Raw genomic sequence first — 15,078 nt, forward strand, 5'->3', positions numbered from 1 at the left:
ATAGATGACACCAAATTCTACACAGACAGTAAAGTTGTTCTGGGCTACATATACAACCAGACAAAACGTTTCTATGTGTATGTCAGCAACCGTGTAGAAAGAATCAGGAAATGGCATTATGTCCCATCTGAAATTAATCCTGCAGATCATGCCACCAGATCATCCAGAAGAAACCACAGCTGATGTCTTCAGTCTTCTAGAACCTGACAAAGATCCACAGATTCGTCCTGAAGTTAAAACCCTTGTTACCAGAACTGATCAAAGACTTGTCTTGGGCTGTCAATGCTTTGAACGTTTTTCTAAGTGGATAAGGCTTGTATGCACCATTGCAAGGTGTTAGTCAATATTGCACACTGCTTTCACACGAAGCCCACCGATGTTTAATGTCAAGGTTGGCACATGTGCCAAAAGCTTCTTTCTGCAAAGGACATTGCTGAAGGTGAAATGATCATAATACGCAGTGTACAACAGGATGTCTTTGGATCATAAATTAAATGTATCCGTGACAAGAGGGACATTCCAAAGAACAGTCCAATTGCTAACCTGAACCCATTCATTGACAATGATGGCATGTTAAGGGTTGGTGGACGTTTAAACAAGGCTGAGTTGGGAGAGAAAGAACAGAATCCTCTCATTATACCTGCTCGCCATCACCTCATCACTCTGCTCATACGACATTACCATTAAGGGGTTAAGCACCAGGTAGACACTTCACAGAGGGTGCGATAAGATCTGCAGGCCTTTGGATTATAGGAGCAAAAAGACAGATTACAACTACACTGCACAGCTGTGTTCAATGCCATAAAATAAGAGGTAAACATCAGCAACAGCAGATGTCAGATTTGCCAGCTGACAGGTTAAGTACTGACCCACCTTTCACTCACGTTGTTTTGGATGTCTTTGGACCATGAATGGTAACAGCCTGTAGAACTCGAGGTGGCCAAGCAAATAGCAAACGATGGGCAGTGCTGTTCACTTGCATGTGTGTGCGTGCAGTACACATTGAAGAAGTAGAATCTATGGATGCCTCAAGCTTCTAAGATGATTTCTTGCCATCAGAGGACCAGTCAAGACACTAAGGTCTGACTGTGGAACTAATTTCGTTGGAGCCTGTCAAGAGTTACAGCTCAACTGTAGGCCAATCCAAGACTTTTTAGCTGATCAAGGCTGTACATGGATTTTCAATCCTCCTCATTCTTCCCACATGGGTGGCTCATGGGAGAGAATAATAGGCATCACACGTAAAATACTGGACTCTATGCTTATGGACTTGAACTCCACAAGACTTACCCACGAGATTCTAACCACCTTCCTGGCAGAAACATCTCCCATAATCAATTCAAGACCACTTGTTCCAGTGTCTACAGATCCAGAGACCCCAACTATCCTTACCCCAGCTACCCTGCTTACCCAGAAGCTTGGGTCCGTTCCTGTTCCACCTGGAAACTTTAAAGCAGGAAATCTGTGCTATGACCAGTGGAAGCGAGTACAACACCCCGCCAACTGCTTCTGGAATCGTTGGAAAATGGAGTATCTTTCTACTCTGCAAGGACGCAGGAAATGGCAACGCCTGAACCCTAACATACAAGTTGGAGATCTCGTTCTGCTCAAGGACCAGCAAGCCAAAAGAATCGAGTGGCCTATGGAACTTATTGTAAAGAGCGTTATTAGTGATGACGGTAAGGTACGCAAGGTGGAGGTGAAAGTTGCAAGACAAGGGACTGTAAAGACTTTCACCAGACCTATCGTGGAACTTATTCTACTTTTGCCCTTTGGAGAATAACTTGCTTGTGTATGCTGCTGGATCCTACCTGTGACTTTAATTGATACAACTTGAAGTCTTATAGTTGTTGCATTATACGCATGTTGTCTTTTATGTCTTTCAGGTCTTCAGACATCAAAGCAAATTGCACTGTTGTTTATTTGCATTTGTATAACTACTGTTATGGTGTAAATAGTGACATTTACAATGCCAGATGGGGAGTATGATGTTACACAGTTAATATTTACATTAATGCAGCTGGGAATTTATATAGTTTATTCTTTGAACCATTTCCTAGGGATATTTCTATGGTTACTTTTTATGCTGCCATCTAGTGGCCTTATTTTGGTAATGCACTTGTTTTTCCATGTTCCCTTCCCTGAGATCTATGATTCATTTCCTTTGCAATGCTACACCCTTCTTCTGGAGAACAGCACTTCCTGTATCATGGATGTAGCTAGCAGGCCACATGTAACAGGGACACATGTATTCTTCATGGTACGCTAAAGAAAGTATCATCTTTTGACCGCATAATACTGAGATCCATACATTCTGCTGTATCCTGTTGTCTGATGTACAGAATAAAGCAACTTTGTGGATGAACACTGTATTGGTGAGTTCAGCTATCTGATGAGGATTGTCCGCAGTGATTACATCTGCTTATACGGGCCAGGCATAGAGGTCTTTCAAGGGATAGATTGCTATCACAACAATCGGAGTCAGAATATAATGTGTGATGCAATAATTGAGTCGCTCACCTGCCTTGCCTCTCTGTTCACAGTGATGGTCTGACTGAGAAAGTCAATAGAGGCTCTTTGCTGAGCTAAAAGTCCAAACAAAAAAGGAGGAAGTTCTAGAGCCAGAACAGGAGGTATAAGACATAAAGTGTCTTTAATTTAAAAAAAAAATCCAGAAAACCATCCACTGAAAACTAATAGGGATGAGCGAAACGACTTCGGATGAAACATAAAGTTGTTTCGCATAAAACTTCGTTCCAATACTATACGGAGCAGGAGCTCCATACGGTATTAGAATGTATTGGCTCTGATGAGCCAAAGTTATTGCTTTGCGAAGTCTCGTGAGACTTCTGGTAATAACTTCATAAATTAATTTGTACTGTAAAAAAACATTTCCCAAACTCTGGTTCAGTTCCAAGTGGTACCCCATCAGAGCCAATACATTCTAATACTGTACAGAGCTCCAGCTCCGTACAGTATTTGTCACGAGGGTGTCAAGACCCACGCCTGACTCCGTTATACCCAGGGTCAGGAAGTCACAGCGGTTGGCTGCGCGCTCTATGTAAGATAGGGCTGTTTCCTTATGGTAGCTTTCTGGGTTTTCTTTGCAACCCTTTTTGACTCACTCAGGGATCCGTAGCTCCTTCTCCTCAGCTGTTCCTTGTCCAGCACTCCCAACCTCCTTTTAATCCCCTCTCACACTTCTCTGGTTGCCAGATATAGAGCTTCCTGCCTGGACTTCTATACTGACCCTCTGGAGCTGTGTTGCTGCGTTCTCTGGTAGTTGGTCCAGAACGTTACCCTCCGGATCCGTGTTGGACCTTTTGTGGTCTGCTGTGGTCGCCCACCTGGGTGTATGTGTTTGTCTGTATTGTCTGTCCTCTCCCTGGTGTTTCCCTCTTAGTGTCAGTGGTGCGGACTAGCGATCCCACCGGCCCGTTCACTATCAAGGGCTCATTCTAGGGAAAGCCAGGGTTTAGGCACGTGATCGCCGCACGGGTGAGGAACCTGTCTAGGGACGTCAGGGCAGTCAGGTGCCAGCTGCAAGGTGAGTTAGGGGTCACCACCTTTCCCTCTCCCTTTGGCAGGGCTTTCCCTTTTCCCTCCCTGTGCATGACGCCGGTCATTACATTATATCTGGCCCTTATTTTGTGTAGGTGAAAAAAAAAAAAAAAAAAAAAAATATATATATATATATACAGTGGGGGAAATAATTATTTGACCCCTCACTGATTTTGTAAGTTTGTCCAATGACAAAGAAATGAAAAGTCTCAGAACAGTATCATTTCAATGGTAGATTTATTGTAACAGTGGCAGATAGCACATCAAAAGGAAAATCGAAAAAATAACTTTAAATAAAAGATAGCAACTGATTTGCATTTCATTGAGTGAAATAAGTATTTGAACCCCTACCAACCATTAAGAGTTCTGGCTCCCACAGAGTGGTTAGACACTTCTACTCAATTAGTCACCCTCATTAAGGACACCTGTCTTAACTAGTCACCTGTATAAAAGACACCTGTCCACAGAATCAATCAATCAAGCAGACTCCAAACTCTCCAACATGGGAAAGACCAAAGAGCTGTCCAAGGATGTCAGAGACAAAATTGTAGACCTGCACAAGGCTGGAATGGGCTACAAAACCATTAGCAAGAAGCTGGGAGAGAAGGTGACAACTGTTGGTGCGATTGTTCGAAAATGGAAGGAGCACAAAATGACCATCAATCGACCTCGCTCTGGGGCTCCACGCAAGATCTCACCTCGTGGGGTGTCAATGGTTCTGAGAAAGGTGAAAAAGCATCCTAGAACTACACGGGAGGAGTTAGTTAATGACCTCAAATTAGCAGAGACCACAGTCACCAAGAAAACCATTGGAAACACATTACACCGCAATGGATTAAAATCCTGCAGGGCTCGCAAGGTCCCCCTGCTCAGGAAGGCACATGTGCAGGCCCGTCTGAAGTTTGCCAATGAACACCTGAATGATTCAGAGAGTGACTGGGAGAAGGTGCTGTGGTCTGATGAGACCAAAATAGAGCTCTTTGGCATTAACTCAACTCGCTGTGTTTGGAGGAAGAAAAATGCTGCCTATGACCCCCAAAACACCGTCCCCACCGTCAAGCATGGGGGTGGAAACATTTTGCTTTGGGGGTGTTTTTCTGCTAAGGGCACAGGACAACTTATTCGCATAAACGGGAAAATGGACGGAGCCATGTATCGTGAAATCCTGAGCGACAACCTCCTTCCCTCTGCCAGGAAACTGAAAATGGGTCGTGGATGGGTGTTCCAGCACGACAATGACCCAAAACATACAGCAAAGGCAACAAAGGAGTGGCTCAAGAAGAAGCACATTAAGGTCATGGAGTGGCCTAGTCAGTCTCCGGACCTTAATCCAATCGAAAACCTATGGAGGGAGCTCAAGCTCAGAGTTGCACAGAGACAGCCTCGAAACCTTAGGGATTTAGAGATGATCTGCAAAGAGGAGTGGACCAACATTCCTCCTAAAATGTGCGCAAACTTGGTCATCAATTACAAGAAACGTTTGACCTCTGTGCTTGCAAACAAGGGTTTTTCCACCAAGTATTAAGTCTTTTTTTGTTAGAGGGTTCAAATACTTATTTCACTCAATGAAATGCAAATCAGTTGCTATCTTTTATTTAAAGTTATTTTTTCGATTTTCCTTTTGATGTGCTATCTGCCACTGTTACAATAAACCTACCATTGAAATGATACTGTTCTGAGACTTTTCATTTCTTTGTCATTGGACAAACTTACAAAATCAGTGAGGGGTCAAATAATTATTTCCCCCACTGTATGTATATATATATATATAAAAATATATTTTTTTTTACCTACTTAGAATCCAGTATGGATCCAATTGCTGCTCTGTCCAAACACTTTCATGGCCTGTCTTTGGAGGTGGCAGGATTGAAGGCGTCGGTCCTCCAGCAACAGCAGCAATTACAACTGACCGCAAGCCCAGCGGTTGCTACTGGTAACCAGGTTGTTGCGGAACCCAAGGTCCCTCTCCCTGACAGATTTTCTGGGGGAAGGGACAAGTTTTTGACATTCCGTGAGGCCTGTAAATTATATTTTAAACTGCGCCCTTACTCCTCTGGTAATGAAGAACAGCGGGTGGGGGTTATTTCCCTACTGCAGGGGGACCCGCAGTCCTGGGCATTCTCTTTACCCTCTGATTCCCAGGCTCTTCGGTCAGTGGATAAGTTTTTCGGGGCCTTGGGTCTCATATATGACGACCCTGACTGAGTCGCACTGGCTGAATCAAGTTTACGGAGACTCCTACAAGGAGAGCGGCCGGTAGAGGAGTATTGCTCTGACTTCCGTAGGTGGGCTACGGATACCCAACGACCCGGCTCTCAGGAGTCAGTTCTGCTCTGGGTTATCCGAAAGGGTTAAGGATGCGCTTGCATTATATGAGACCCCCTTTTCCCTTGATGCGGTTATGTCCCTTTCTATCCAAATAGACGCCTTAGGGACAGGTTGAAAAAACCGGAGCAATTGGTAACCCCTCCCAAGCAGCAGTTAGTCTGTACAGACTTAGACGAGCCTATGCAGCTAGGAGGAACTACTCGTCAGGTCCGTCCTCCTGAGGTTCGCCGTAAGCGTGAGGTTTGTTTTTTTTGTGGGGAGAGGGGTCATTTCATTAATGTCTGTCCTTCTTTCCTCAGAAACAAAAGACCGTCGGAAAACTACTAACCCCAGGCTGTGTGGAGGATGTCAGCCGGGGGGTATATGTTTCCTCCATACGTACATCGCAATTTATGTTGCCTGCAGTTATTGTTTTTGGTGTTAAGACGGAGACTATTTCTTTCTTTCTAGACAGTGGAGCAGGGGTAAATTTGATAGATGCCCATTTTGCCCGCACTATGGGTTTGTCTCTCTGTACGCTACAGAGACCTATTCCCATATTCGCTATTGATTCTGCTCCTCTGTCTCAGAGAAACCTCACCCACATTGTTCATAATTTACACCTTCGGGTAGGGGACCACCATAACGAGATGCTTTCATGTTATGTTCTGGAGGGGCTTCCCACTCCGGTAGTGCTGGGCCTTCCCTGGTTGGTAGCGCACAATCCAGTGGTGGATTGGCAGGCCAGGGAGATATCGGAGTGGAGTGAGCATTGCAGAGAAAATTGCTTAAATAGCAATTGCTTAGTCGCCTCCATAACTACCCTACCTACATTTATTTTGGATTTTGAGGAAGTTTTTTCTGAAAAAGGTTGTCAGAAGTTACCACCTTACCGTCCTTATGATTGCCCGGTTAACCTTATTCCCGGCGCAAAATTACCCAAGACCAGGTTATATAATCTTTTGGGTCCAGAGAGACAAGCCATGAAGGATTATATCTCTGAGAGCTTGGCTAAAGGACACATCAGACCCTCTTCTTCACCCGTGGCTGCAGGGTTTTTCTTCGTTAAAAAGAAAGATGGGGGCCTGCGTCCTTGCCTAGATTTTCGTGAATTAAATCGGATAACCATCCGAGACCCATACCCTCTTCCTCTCATTCCTGACCTGTTTAACCAGATTGCGGGTGCTAGGTGGTTCTCCAAACTTGATCTTAGGGGGGCCTACAATCTGATTCGTATCAAGGAGGGGGATGAGTGGAAGACAGCTTTTAACACCCCTGAGGGGCATTATGAAAATCTAGTTATGCCTTTCGGTCTGACCAATGCTCCTGCCGTCTTTCAACATTTCGTTAATGAAATTTTTAGTCATCTAATCGGCAGGTTTGTGGTAATATACCTAAATGATATTTTAATTTATTTGTCTGATCTGAGAACACATGAGGTGCATGTCAGACAAGTACTGCAGGTCCTACGGACGAATGAATTATATGCTAAAATTGAAAAATGTGTCTTCGCCGTTCAGGAGATACAATTCCTAGGTTATTTTTTATCTGCGTCAGGTTTCCGTATGGATCCTAGAAAGGTCCAGGCAATTTTAGATTGGGATCTTCCTGAGAACCTCAAAGATCTGCAACGGTTCTTGGGCTTCGCGAATTTCTATAGGAAATTCATAAAATATTATTCAGTTATTGTAAAACCCCTTACTGACATGACTAGGAAGGGGACTGATTTTTCTAAATGGTCTGACGCCGCTAAAGTTGCTTTTTCCTCTCTAAAAGAGAGGTTTACCTCGGCACCTGTACTAGTCCAACCTGATGTCTCTCAGCCTTTTATTGTTAAAGTTGATGCGTCAGAGGTGGGAGTGGGGGCGGTGCTGTCTCAGGGTCCGTCTCCTGGCAAATGGCGTCCTTGTGCTTTCTTTTCTAAAAAACTATCTACAGCAGAAAAGAACTACGATATTGGTAATAGGGAACTATTAGCTATTAAACTAGTGTTTGAAGAATGGCGTCACTTTTTAGATGGGGCAGCCCACCCCGTCACTGTGATTACGGACCACAAAAATATTCTGTACCTCGAATCAGCTAAGCGTCTCACCCCTAGACAGGCTAGGTGGTCGCTATTTTTTTTTACCAGGTTTAACTTTGTTATTACCTATCGTCCTGGGGCAAAGAATACCAAGGCTGATGCACTATCTCGTTGTTTCCCTGGAGGGGGTAATGTGAGTGATCCGGTACCCATTCTTCAAAGAGGAGTGGTTGTTTCTGCAGTACACTCTGCTCTGGAGGGGAAGGTGTTAGAGGCCCAGGGGGGTAAAGCAACCTTGGAGCTATTGTCTCGTCGTTTTTGGTGGCCAAGGTTGCGTCAGGATGTATTGGATTTTGTGTCTTCTTGTTCTACCTGTGCGCGCGCAAAAGTTTCACATACACGTCCTGCATGGTCTCTATTATCACTCGTCATTCCCAATAGACCATGGACATATCTGTCAATGGATTTTATCACTGACTTACCTTTGCGGGTAAAACAGTTATATTGGTAGTAGTGGACAGGTTTAGCAAAATGGTACACTTCATTGCGTTACCCGCACTACCTAATGCTAAGACTCTTGCTCAGGTATTCGTCAGTGAAATCGTGAAGCTTCACGGGGTCCCTTCCGATGTTGTTTCGGATCGGGGTACCCAGTTTATTTCTAAATTTTGGAAAGCTTTTTGTTCCCGTTTGGGGGTACACTTGTCCTTTTTCCTCAGCTTTCCATCCTCAGTCGAATGGACAGACTGAGCGTACCAACCAAAACCTGGAGACATATCTAAGATGTTTTGTGTCTGAAAACCAAGAGTTGTGGTCATCATATTTGCCGTTAGCTGAGTTTGCCATAAATAATCGTCGTCAGGAATCCACTGGCAAGTCACCATTTCTTGGTGCATATGGTTTTCATCCCCAATTCTGTACTTTCAAAGAGGGGGGGTCTTCTGGGGTTCCCGAAGAGGAACGGTTTTCATCATCTCTTTCATCTGTATGGCAGAAGGTGCAAGCTAACTTGAAAAATATGGGAGGTAAATACAAATGCATGGCTGATAAGAGACGGTCGCCAGGTCCGCACCTAGGAGTGAATGACTATGTGTGGTTGTCTACTAGGAATATTAAATTAAAGGTTCCCTCTTGGAAACTGGGTCCTAGGTTCATTGGCCCTTACAAAATTGTAGCCATCATCAACCCCGTGGCTTTTCGCCTGGAGCTACCTCAGACTTTTAAAATCCATAACGTCTTTCATAAGTCATTACTCAAAAAATATGTTCCACCTCTAGAACCGTCACCGCTGCCACCCCCTCCTGTTGTTGTGGATGGTAATCTAGAATTTCAGATATCCAAAATTGTTAATTCTTGTCGGGTCCGCCGCTCTCTTCAATATCTGGTGCATTGGAGAGGTTACGGTCCCGAGGAAAGAATGTGGGTTCCTGCGTCTGAGGTAAACGCCGACAGGCTAGTTCGGGCTTTTCATGCGCCTCATCCTGAGAGACCTAGTCCTGAGTGTCCGGAGGCCCCTCGTAGAGAGGGGGGTACTGTCACGAGGGTGTCAAGACCCACGCCTGACTCCGTTATACCCGGGGTCAGGAAGTCGCAGCGGTTGGCTGCGCGCTCTATGTAAGATAGGGCTGTTTCCTTATGGTAGCTTTGTGGGTTTGCTTTGCAACCCTTTTTGGCTCACTCAGGGATCCGTAGCTCCTTCTCCTCAGCTGTTCCTTGTCCAGCACTCCCAACCTCCTTTTATTCCCCTCTCGCACTTCTCTGGTTGCCAGATATAGAGCTTCCTGCCTGGACTTCTATACTGACCCTCTGGAGCTGTGTTGCTGCGTTCTCTGGTAGTTGGTCCAGAACGTTACCCTCCGGATCCCTGTTGGACCTTTGTGGTCTGCTGTGGTTGCCCACCTGGGTGTATGTGTTTGTCTGTATTGTCTGTCCTCTCCCTGGTGTTTCCCTCTTAGTGTCAGTGGTGCGGACTAGCGATCCCACCGGCCCGTTCACTATCTAGGGCTCATTCTAGGGAAAGCCAGGGTTTAGGCACGTGATCGCCGCACGGGTGAGGAACCTGTCTAGGGACGTCAGGGCAGTCAGGTGCCAGCCGCAAGGTGAGTTAGGGGTCACCACCTTTCCCTCTACCTTGGGCAGGGCTTTCCCTTTTCCCTCCCTGTGCGTGACGCCGGTCATTACAGTATTGGAATGAAGTTTTATGCAAATCGACTTCGGATGTTTCATCCAAAGTCGATTCGCTCATCCCTAGAAATTACATATAATTTCTATGTATAAACTGTTAGTATATGATAAAACATTGATCGTAGTCTTGCAGCACTTTGGTTTAAGGTTCAAATCTGACCACGGACAACATCTGCATGGAGTTTGTATGTTCTCATGTTTGCGTGGGTTTCCTCCAGGTACTCTGGTTTCTTCCCACACTTCAAATACATACTAATAGGGAACTTAGATTGTGAGCCCTGTTGGAGACAGCAAGCAATGATAATGTCTGTAAAGTGATCCGGATATGTCAGCATTATATACATGAGTAAAATAAATGGTAGTGTCCCTTAAAGTGAGTGTTTATGAGCTATGAGGGAACTAGAGGTAAAGACTATCGATCGAGCAATCGGAGCAGCTCTTTGATGGATTCACTGAGAAGCAGAAGACACAGTGTGCAGATGCAGTGTAAATGAAGGCTCTAGAAGACAAACCGATGAAACTTTCTAATAAAGACCAAATGATGAAATGATTTTTAGCTCAAAATAAGTAGAATGCAATAATAAAAATGCCCGCAGAGGTGTCCATAGCATTAAAGGGTACTGAAACCTGTACTGAAATCATGAAGGTGTATCAGCTCTCCACCTTCAACTATTCTCTGCTTTTCCAGTGTGCGGAGTATGGATCCATAGAAAGTACATGAGATCAGTACTCCGCAGTCTGCACACTGGTAAAGTTGACCAGAAAGTCAAGGGTGCAGGGCACTTTGAGAAGCGCTGCACCTTTGTGATTTCAGTAATGCTTTAGGTACCCTTTAAAGACTGCTACACCCATACATTTATGTATGCCAGTAAAGGGGGTTTTCTGGGACTAATTTATTGATGTCCTATTAAGGATAGGTCATCAAATGAAATTAGTGGGGTCTGACATCCAGCATCCCCACCGATCAGCTATTAGCAGCAGCCACAGGTTTTGGAGGTAAACTGTGTACAGAGCTGGAACACCACTGATACTCCTATTTAAATGAGTAGCTCCACTTTCTCGCTTTGTTTCCAGCAGCTGCTTCCCTACTTTCTGTTCAATTTGTCTTACTGCTATCCCCATGAAGATTGCGGTATACTGGCATTCATCATCTGCAGTGGCCTGGAAGGAGTATGAGTGGAGGATGGGAGTGGTAGAGCCTCTTGCTGGAGGACACATCCTTTCTTTCCCCAGGGCATACTCTTACGTTGGGTCTCCTGCCTGATGGTAGTCAGGTTGCCTGTGATGTTGAATATTTGTATTGCAAGAGTCAGTAACCAGGTCAGATGTAACAGAATAAATGTCTATCTTTACTGAAGTGCAAAATTGGAGTTGTAGTACATCCAACAATAACAAAACACAATTCCGACTGTACACAGTACAATTCTTCCCAGATATTGATTGAACAAAAGTATGAATTTAGGCAAGGATGGGAGTTATGGCTCTCTACCGTTTATATCTATCTCAAGTCTCTTCCTGCAGAATCAAGAATGGGCAATTATGCACTTGCAATGGTGGCTGTAATGTCTACTGAGGAATATAGGGTTCTAGAGGTATGACTAGTCAGTTCATTTCCAGGTTTGAAGGAATTCTTAACAGTGTCCTTCACTGCAGTAAAGTCTTAACAGCTTTTGGTAGCAGGTCACCTTACTGTCTGCAATACTTGGTCATGCAGACTCTAGGTTCTCTAGTTCTCTCATTTGTCTTACTCCTTCTCTCCTTCTGTACATCATGCAGAGATCAGTGAGACTCTGTAGTTGTTATGGCCTAAGAAGAGGGAGGACAAGTCACAGCTTCCTCTCCCATCCAAACTTCACTTTAGACTACAGCCAGGAGTGGGTTGTTGACCCTGGCTGTGCCATCCATACATGGTTATACCGGGTGCAATACATGATATAACATTGCATTACATAACATAAAGAAATGAACAATTTGCAGATACCCCCTTGCTCTGGGGTACTGCAGATCTCCTAGACACATGCTCTTACAGCAGCTTAAGGACCTGAGTAAGTTAAATATGCACAGAGTCTACTGTGCAGACTACCTGCAACATTTCCCACCATTAGACAGCTATGTCCAGGGCCTGTGCACACAGGGACTTTTACCCTCCTAGTGCAGTACATTCATATTATTGTTTACAGTACTAGGCATAACAGTATAAAAAAGTAAGCTATAGATTAACATTAACCACTTTTTCTAAATGTACAAGTCATAGTGGGCCTCCTTACTCCTAACATGCATGGGGTAGGGAGGGATGTAAATCAATTTGGTAAGTCTGAACTAAAGTAGTGAAAATGTAAAGTATATTCAGTATTACGGTATATTATATCTATACCAATTAAATTAAATTAGAAAGAGACAGCAGCGCTTTACATGACCAGTACGGTGTTCTTCACCTTGTAGTCATCACTTTCTGCTTCTCCTGATCAGACTCCTACTCCTCCGCTCCGTTGTCAGCCATCAATAATGGAATGCATGGTCAGGAAACAACTTTACAAGCCCACCAATCTGATGGTACGCAAGCTCATTTCCTATCTGGCCAAGTTGTTTTCAGTGCATTTATTGCCGTACCATTTAGTAGAGTCTGGGAATTGATGGCAAGCTCTCAGCCTTACTAGAAGATACCTAGCCAGCATTATTTTTCCCAAAAAGGCATCCCTGCCTTGTACTATCACATGGTGGAGAACATGGGCCGCTTCTTGCGACTGTCGCTTTGAGGCAAGGTGCACTCCACAGTGGACACCTAGAGCAGCTGTTATGGGCAGAAACAGTACATGTCTTACACGGCCCACAGGATCATGAATGTTTTTTTGTGGCGCGGCGAGGCAGCACCCTAGCAACAAGGCCAGGTTCTTTTGACCCCTCCATGATTGTGTTGGCTTGGCTTCCACACCAGGCACTTATACACCTCCTCCACCTCTTTTTCCATGGACAACCTCCCATCCCCAACAGTAGAAGGATACAGTATTACTCCCACTCCCCCTCCTTGCTATCGCATGTGTCAAGTGAAGCATTGCAATGCAGTGTTGGAGATAATCAGCCTGGACAAGAGTAGCTACATGGGCGAGCATTTGCTAAAGTACATCAAGCAGCCAACATCCCGCTAGCTGTTACCCTGCCAACTGTAACTGGGCAAGGTGTTCAGCAACAATGACCACCACATAGTGACTGCACTGAACCTGGGGAAAATAACACATGCTCCCTGCATGGCGCATGTGATTAACCTTGTTGTGCAACACTTTTTTGAAAAAGTCCACTGGCTTGTGCAAGGAACACTCTCCTGGAATTGCAGCAACAGCTTAATCCGCAGTGTTCCAACTCACTGGAATTTAACATTGCACATGCTAGAGTATCTGTCCGAGCAGTGGAAAGCCATTAATGGTTTAGTCATGTACCAGTCCACCTCAGCAGGGAGCATGTGGTGTTTCAAGGTCAGGCAGTGGCAGCTCATCTGAGACACCTCTCAGGTGCTGAAGCCCTTGAAGAGGCAACAAAACTTGTCAGTAGGGACGACTGCGGCATGAACAATCTCGTACCCTCATAGTTATCTTAGAAAACACGCTGATGCTCATGCAGCAAGGGACAATGGCGAAAGAAGAACAGCTAACACATCTTGCTGTCCACCCTGTAGCTATTGGGGACCCACAAAGTGAAACTCCCATGTAGGAGGAGGGTGAGGAGCTGCCACAGGAGGAGTAAATGAAAGAGGTGGAGGTTGATGATCTTGATGACGGTGACACTGGCTACAACACCTAATTGTCTCAGTGGAGTGCAGAGCTGGAAAGAACTGGCACGCTTGCCAGAATGGCAAGCTGTATGCTTGCTTGCTTACACACTGACAGGCCTATCATTCACATCAAACAGTCTGATGATTATTGGATAACCAAGCTTTTAGACCCTCTCTATTAATTCAAAATGGGGGAATGTTTTTCTCCCTCCGAAAGGGTGGCCAAGTTACATTATTATCAGGAAACACTGAGTAGGCATCTTGCTGCAGCTTTTGGTGAGCAGATGCTGAAAGGGAGGCCCCTTTCCACCCCACAGAATCACCCACTTTCTTTCACAAGCAGCAGAAACTGCAGTAGCAATAACAGCAGCCAGTTAAGTCTCCTCAACATGATGGAAGAGTTTTTTCACATGCAGTGCCAGGCTGAGGCAAACCAGCAAGTTGAGACCAATCGCCTCAATGCCAAGGTTCAGTTCTACCTACAGTCGTGGCCAAAAGTTTTGAGAATGACACAAATATTAGTTTTCACAAAGTTTGCTGCTAAACTGCTTTTAGATCTTTGTTTCAGTTGTTTCTGTGATGTAGTGAAATATAATTACACGCACTTAATACATTTCAAAGGCTTTTAACGACAATTACATGACATTTATGCAAAGAGTCAGTATTTGCAGTGTTGGCCCTTCTTTTTCAGGACCTTGGCAATTCGACTGGGCATGCTCTCAATCAACTTTTGGGCCAATTCCTGACTGATAGCAACCCATTCTTTCATAATCACTTCTTGGAGTTTGTCAGAATTAGTGGGTTTTTGTTTGTCCACTCGCCTCTTGAGGATTGACCACAAGTTCTCAATGGGATTAAGATCTGGGGAGTTTCCAGGCCATGGACCCAAAATGTCAACGTTTTGGTCCCCGAGCCGCTTAGTTATCACTTTTGCCTTATGGCACGGTGCTCCATCGTGCTGGAAAATGCATTGTTCTTCACCAAACTGTTGTTGGATTGTTGGAAGAAGTTGCTGTTGGAGGGTGTTTTGGTACCATTCTTTATTCATGGCTGTGTTTTTGGGCAAAATTGTGAGTGAGCCCACTCCCTTGGATGAGAAGCAACCCCACACATGAATGGTCTCAGGATGCTTTACTGTTGGCATGACACAGGACTGATGGTAGCGCTCACCTTTTCTTCTCCGGACAACCCTTTTTCCAGATGCCCCAAACAATCGGAAAGAGGCTTCATCAGAGAA

General features: G+C 44.8%; 1 long non-coding RNA gene across 1 annotated transcript; it reads left to right on the plus strand.

The window, feature by feature from the left end:
- Window positions 1-322: 322 nt before the first annotated feature.
- Window positions 323-14,009, plus strand: LOC120977312. The gene is made up of 3 exons (XR_005773870.1): window positions 323-333; window positions 11,253-11,264; window positions 13,829-14,009. It is a non-coding gene; the product is annotated as an uncharacterized LOC120977312 (long non-coding RNA).
- The last annotated feature ends 1,069 nt before the right edge of the window (window positions 14,010-15,078 follow it).

Source organism: Bufo bufo, chromosome 1 (genome assembly GCF_905171765.1).
Source record: "Bufo bufo chromosome 1, aBufBuf1.1, whole genome shotgun sequence".
NCBI lineage: Eukaryota > Metazoa > Chordata > Amphibia > Anura > Bufonidae > Bufo > Bufo bufo.